Raw genomic sequence first — 7511 nt, forward strand, 5'->3', positions numbered from 1 at the left:
ATATTGAAAAAGATCACAGAAAGCCCTGTCCGCGAAGATATTGAAGTAAATCTCAATACCTTCCACTAAAATTAAAATGACAACTCTGTTTCTACAGATACCGACTTCCATTTCTGCAGATGTTGGTCTGGGCCCTTGTGGAAGACTAGTGATTTTGTTGTTGTTCCTTCTGCTTTCTGACAACAAGTCGCAGTCTACCTCAGCGACCAGGTCCATTGGCTAATATTGTGGATACACCGAAACCTTCTGACCAAATGAGAGGCTCATCTGTGACCAGATGCACTGGTTTTCCCCTTCATTAGACGGGTAAGTTGCATCTGATTGTTACTTGTAGCTAACGCTCATAATTAACCGTGTTTTGGACCCGTGAACATGCTGCCTAACAATGCGGCTGATTAACTGGCTTTGCTTAATAAAACCCTGTCATTTTGAATACTCAAACAGTGCTGTTAGCCATGTCTTTTTTTGTACGTGTTTGTACATCCTGAACTGAGAAAATCAATTCAGCAGAGAGTTGAATTTATTTCTGTTGTTGCAAACGTAGCCCTGTAGGACACGACTGCACTGACCAACTAAAGGTGAATGTTTTTGTGTAGGAGGGTGATATGTTTCAAGGCCTCGAGCTCCGAGTTGATCTTTTATTCATGCAAACCATGTACACTTCTGATGAAGCAATTATCTCACAAGCAAATCGCTTTTGTGTTGTCTGTTAAACAATACGCAATCGCATCAATATTTCTCTTTCAAACTCATTAAAAGCATCATACTGATACCTGTTCTGAGTTGCCTCTTTATTCTTTCCCTGCACAAGTTTGCACACTGCAACTGCATTGAAAATGTGATCATGCTTCCACGCAAATCAGATACACTCCTGTTGCTTTATTAATCAAATCGGCCGAGGTTATTAATCTAGTCCCTCTTAATGAAGAGGCCATAGATAGGTAAATTGCAGCATTTGTAATGGTATTGTGCAGCTGATGGATACACAGACCAATAAAAGCCTTCGGTAATGGCTTCGCTGTGACTATGAATATGCATTAGCCCAGCGAACGCTGAACAATGAGAGTGGGTGTTACCTTCAACTCTCACCGAACGGTGTAGGATGTTTCCATGGTGACCACCATGGCAACGCAGTGCGGAATTACTAGCCTCGGCCTTGAGAGGGGCTGTTGTCGACAATACTCGCCGCCTGCTTTTATCATGCTAAAACTATAGAGTGCTCTAGGTTATTACGACTCCATTACTTTAAGAGTAATTCATTTAATAAGATATTGGTCCTCCCAAAAAAGCCATTCAGGGTCAGGAAGATCCAGGGATTGATCCGAATGAACTCGTTCAGTGTTATTCAGGGGGGAGGGGGGATGGTTTGGAGATTGAGAGAGAGCACCATTTTCATTTGCAATGATGCTCCATAATATGATCAAATCTTTCCCTCGGTCCTCCGGCCCTGGAGACGGGTCAAAGGATTTCAATTACTGCCACACGAGCTCTCAACATCCTGGTCTGCCGAGCAAAGGTTCAACAGGTTCATCAGCTTATTATTTCCCATTGCACCTTGAAGACCTTAGTTAAATATTTTAGAATGTTAATAGCGTTTTCATTTTGAAACATACTGCACTGGATATAAGATGACCTTAAAGGTTTAATAGAAATTATTAGATTACAAAGGGAAGAAATCTTAATCTTCCTTTTTAATTTGGCTTCCTTTTTACTTACAATAATGGGATCATTGATTTTTCTAATGATTGTTTTCAATTGCATTTTCATTTTAAAACATATTGCATTGTGCATAAGATGACCCTGAAGGTTTAACAGAAATTGTTAAATCACAAAGGGGGAAAAAATCATAATCTTCCCTTTTTACTTTACTTACTAACAGTAATGGAATCAATAATTTTCCAAAAATACAAATGGAAAAAATATTAAGCTTCCTTTTTCCATTAAAAAAAAACCTGTGTAGAAATAATTTAAACACAGAGATCACTGATAAATTTCACAATTAAGCAAGTAAACATTGGATTAACTCTGAAATTAGTAGATTTTTTTTTTGTAAAACAAATAATCGTGGTTTAATTTACTACTTTGAAAAATATTTTTACAGTACGTTATCTTCCTTTTTACTTTACTTATTAACAATAATCAATAATGGCATCATTAATTTTCCTAATATCCAAATAGTATAGATTGACAGAAAGTGTGTTACACATCACTACTTAAAATTTAAAATAAGAAATGTGTTTAAAATCACATGAATAAATTAATTTCAATTATACATAATCATTTACAATTGTAAAGGTCAAAGGTTGCCCGTGATGCTTTGGAAGTAACATGGAATGAGTTGGGCTTTTATGGTTCATGGATTAAGAAAATCTGTAATGCAGTGTTTTTCTTATCAAATCAAGTTAATATATGCTAATAAATCAGACTGCATTATAGGAACAGGATGCACAATGTAAATAATTAAAACATTATATAGAATTATACACCGTATATTACGCAAGAGATGTTCAGGAACAGTTCTACGTAATGCGTTCAGGATCATAAATGTCAGAATTACAGGATTAAGTCTTTTGAGTTGCGTGGCAGCTTTAATGTCTCTGAAAGTCGAAAGCAGGCTTGTTTGAGAGGATGTGTCAGAAATAGCAGACTGCCTCTCACAGTCCCTTGAGTCCCTTGTAATCATGATGGGTAGTGATTGTGCAAGAGCACCGCCTGCTGTACACGAACCAACCCTGCGGGGCCCAGATGATGTCATTCCATGCAGACGCCCAAGCCTCTTATGGACAATATGGACTTCCTCTGTGAGGCTAATTGTGATTTTATAATGAATACAATTTACGAAACACCTTATTATGCTGCGATTTAACCAGATTCTACCCATTTTTTGGATCAACACGAAGTTGAGACTCTAAAAACTGTGCTCAGAAGTATTGAATATTTATACCATGACACAATGCCAAGGCGATGTAAGGGAGCGATATTGCAGATAAACCCGTGCCAACTGCACTTCCTACAGGACAGCTGCCATCGGTTGAGTGCCCAGCCGTGAGTGAGCTGCCCACCATCTGATGGCTGGGAGGATGACAGGAACACAGAGTGTGACTGGGAGTGATCCATAACACACACACACACACAAGTCTGATTTACTATCTTTGTGGGGACTCTCTGTAGGCATAATGGTTTTTATACTGTACAAACCGTATATTCTATCGTCCTACAACAACCCTACCCCTCAAAAAAAACTTTTTGCATTTTTACCTTCTCAAAAAAAAAAACATTCTATGATTTTTAAGCTCGTTTCCCAATGGGGACCTGAATTTAGGTCCCCACGGTGACACAAGTCCCAATGAGTATAGTCTCCTCTCTATCTTTCTCAGGGTTTATATGAAGACGCATTGGCAATTTGTTTTTGGTTTACATAATATTCTTAAATTCTAAGTACAAGTACAATGTCAATCCCAATGCAATGTTTCTCTTACGATATCCACCTTATTTTGCCGTTATTTTCTGTGAATGTGTGAGACTTCAGTATTGTTTGACCGTTTGCCAATTTAATTTACACTTGTTAATTTTATAATCATCTTTTTTTTATTTACTAATTTGTGTGATGTCAGAATGGGGTTCTCTTCTAGGCTACATAAAAAAAAATTTTTTTTTTAATTCATACAATATAGGTTTCAAACGTTTCCATAAAGATGAAAAAATACAAGCTTAAAAGTTAGTTTGCACACCTGTTACCATAGGCCCTAGAATTCTGTAACCACAGCAACAGTATGTTGCATAAGCACTTTTTTACTATCAGTTTCAGGCGGTGTGTAGAGAAAGTATAAGCACAGCTGTCATTTTCTATAATTTTCTTATAAATGTATGTCTAAATATCGCAAATTAAACTTTGGAATTCTATTTTAAATGTATTTTACATAATTGTAATTTCACTAACTATGCTAACTCACCAAATGTAAATTTGCATTTAACAAGGACAAGCCTTGATGCGTTTCGCCACCTGAAAATTACTTTTACATTTAAAAATGTAACTACCAATTCCTGAGGTTTTTGTTTGACATTTAGAAGCATTTCATAAATGCTTTGTCTCATGAGCCCAAAGAAACACTTCTCATACAGAATACCTGAGATTAAACACTATACTGATCATGATACGATTGAAAAAAAATGTTTTTCTTTAAGTACTTAAGTCTAAAGTACTAAATCTGAATAGACATGGGGGACGTCTTACAACTTCTTTTTGCACAGAAGTTGTAAGATATTATTTTCCGGAGGAATGTATACTGAACATCTGGATGGTTTTAATTTGAGTTCAGACCTCCGAGAAAACAGGCTTTTACTGGGAAAATACTCATAGAATATGTATGACAATGTGTTTGATTGGGATTTTTTCCAGACGTATCTCAAAGATGCATTTGCTGTTCAAAAAATTATATAATAGTTCTAATAATAATGTATTTGTCTATTTCTGCATCTTATAGTCCCGAGTCTCCAAATAGCCAGTACCTAGTAGAGTATGAATTTTATAATAATAATTTTTAAAAAAAATGTTAAAGCCAATCGAGTTCAAATATGTACACTGACTGTAGTGTATTTTTTTTTAACTAATAGCGAGTATAAACATATTTTTAAGATTTTCCTCTTTTATGACACTGCAAAAGTGTAAAAAAAAAAAAAAAAGGTTCATGTGCAATTACAGCACAGATGGTTAGTGGGAAAATCTGTGTGTGAGGGAAGGGGGGAAAAACTCTTTCATATGTTTAACTATTAATAGCCTGTTGATTAATTATCTTACACAAAATGTTTGTCATTTAAACAATAAAAAAAGCCTGACTATATATAATGTAAAATTATATATTATAATTTAAAATGATAATGTAGCCTACTATGTGGCTCATATGGTAAGTTCAAGGCCGTAAGAAAGAAAGAAAGAAAGAAAGAAAGAAAGAAAGAAAGAAAGAAAGAAAGAAAGAAAGAAAGAAAGAATGTGTTGAGTCAGCCAAACTGCCCTCAAACTGAACTTTATATTTTCCACCTATTATAGAATAATGCTCTGCTGTTATTAATATTCTGCTGCATTTCATACTCTATCTAACAAACCACTCAGTATTCAAGAGGTTAACTTTGATAAAATGAATCCTTTTACAGCATGGCTCATGGACGCCTAGCGGCAAACAATGGTGAATTGTCAATATTGTTTTCACTTTCACTTACATGCTCCCTGATAGTCAGTGAGTCACTGAATATACCAGGGCTTGGCAAAACAGACCTCGTCAAGCCTAGTAATATGCTGGAAGGGAATAAACAACTGAGTATATTTATCACATATCTGTGGTTATTTTTTATCACATGGGTCCCATTTACGTCTGTACTACAACAACTCTAAAAATAATGACACAAATAAAACAAAAGTAAAAATAATTGTACTATTTGGTTCCATGTGGTTTTAAGCATCAGATCACTGCTTTCGAAATGACAAATTTCTATTATAAGTTAACAATGACAGTGGCTTGGTTTAACTACAATAAGTCAATGTTGTTATATACAATAAAATATTGTTAATGTATTGTTGTTATGCAAATGTTTACAGTACCAACAAAACATAATATTTATCTCCATGGCATTATGAGCGTATCTATTCTGAAACATTTCTGAGACATGAGTTAGTGAAGTAGCTGCCTGCTCACACACAAACAGTCACAAATCTATAGAAGCCCATTTAAGCCACAGGATAAAAAAAATAATAAGGTAATTGTTACTTTTAATATTATAATTAAGATTTTTTTTCTCACAATTTTGAGGGGGAAAAACAGAATTGTGAGATGTAACCTCAGAATTGAGAAAAAAGTCACAATTGTGAGATATGAACTTGCAATTTTAAGAATTTTTTTTTCTGAATTCTGAGCAATTCAGTTTCTTTGTTTCCGCCATGTAATAAAAATTTTTAACTTTTTATTTAACCAATTCAGACTTTTTCCTCACAATTGCAAATTTACATCTTGTAATTCCGACTTTTCTTCTCAGAATTGTGTCTCACAATTCTAGTAAGAATTGAAAAGACTATATAATATAAACTCTGTGAGCTGTGAGAAAAATGTCAGAATTTTAAGACAAACTTCATCTTTTCTTCAGCTTCCAGAAGAGATCAGATGTGCTAAAACATTAGTCACATTTAAATGCAGACTCAAAACTCATCTGTTTAGCTGTGCATTTATTGAATGAGCACTGTGCAACGTCCGAACTGATTGCACTATATTTTATGTATAATAATTTTCTATTCTTAACTGTTTTAAATTAATTTTGAACCTCTTAAATCAATTTTTAAATCATTTTCAAAGTTTTTAAATTACTTGTTTTATTGTTATTATTATTTTCTTTTTCTTTTATGTAAAGCACTTTGAATTACCATTGTGTATGAAATGTGCTATATAAATAAACTTGCCTTGCCTTGCCTTGCCTTTTTAATTTTTTATCCCGTTGCAGAAACAATCTTCCATACAAATCTGGTTTCTTTAAATTATTTATGACTTAGTTTCAACCCCTCATCATTATGACTCGATCTCAGCACTACTAAAACTTATAGTATTATTTAGGGATGTAAGGCTGAGTCATCTAGCAAACCATTAATGTACACTAGATTGTGTACACCGCAAAATCTATGCATAATCTGCTAAATCATAACTGTTTTGCTGTTTAAATACTGTCTGAAAAGCCTGTTAAAAGGTCATTGCATTAAACTAACCCCATATAGTGTGACAACATGCCCCAACATGTGTTGACTGACTGTAAGGCCCAATCCCAATTCTACCCCTTAGCCCTTCCCCTTTTCCCTTTTCCGTGAAGGGGTAGGGGTGTCTCGATTCTCTTTTGGTTGGAGGGGTAGGGGTAAGGGGAAGGGCCAGATAGCCCTTCAAACAACTTCACACTTCAAACAAAGGGGTATGAATTATCTCCGCGTAAACCGGCTTCAGTGGCAACATGGCTGCCCGAGAGAACAAAAAGACAGAAATGTAAGCATTTTTTGGCATTAATAAAGATTTTAACAAAAAGTAATCATTTGTTTTATGTTACATTCAATCGTGAGTTCATATTTACGGTCATGTTACTCAAAGAAATGTTTGCAAAAAAATCGTTTAAAGTTTGCTAACTTCATATCATTACAGACTGCACGATATATGCCACAACATATTTTCATGTCTGATCAGGGCGATAACCACCATAGACATTGAGGGGGGCTAGTCCCCCCAATAATGATAAATCGCTAAACCCTTCAAATATTGCCAATTCTAGAGCGAGAGAGAGATTAAAGTTGCGTGTATGCAACTCTTTTAAGAGTGAGTTTACTTCAAAAACAGCGATTTTATCCTCTTGTTGCTGGAAAATATAAATGTAGTGATTCAGTATTTAAACTGTTATTAATAAAAGTCGTGGGGCAGTGTTGACAAGTTTCTTTGCTCCTGGATGTGTGAGCTGCGCGATCTCTGATATATATATATATATATATATAT

At 34.9% G+C, this 7511-nt stretch overlaps 1 long non-coding RNA gene across 1 annotated transcript; it reads left to right on the forward strand.

Annotated features, from left to right (window-relative positions):
• Nucleotides 1-218: 218 nt before the first annotated feature.
• LOC107583125 (uncharacterized) lies at nucleotides 219-770 on the forward strand. Its single transcript, XR_001609014.1, has 2 exons — nucleotides 219-306; nucleotides 597-770. It is a non-coding gene; the product is annotated as an uncharacterized lncRNA (long non-coding RNA).
• Nucleotides 771-7511: the final 6741 nt, after the last annotated feature.

This window comes from Sinocyclocheilus grahami, unplaced genomic scaffold (assembly GCF_001515645.1).
Source record: "Sinocyclocheilus grahami isolate Dianchi unplaced genomic scaffold, SAMN03320097.WGS_v1.1 scaffold50.1, whole genome shotgun sequence".
NCBI lineage: Eukaryota > Metazoa > Chordata > Actinopteri > Cypriniformes > Cyprinidae > Sinocyclocheilus > Sinocyclocheilus grahami.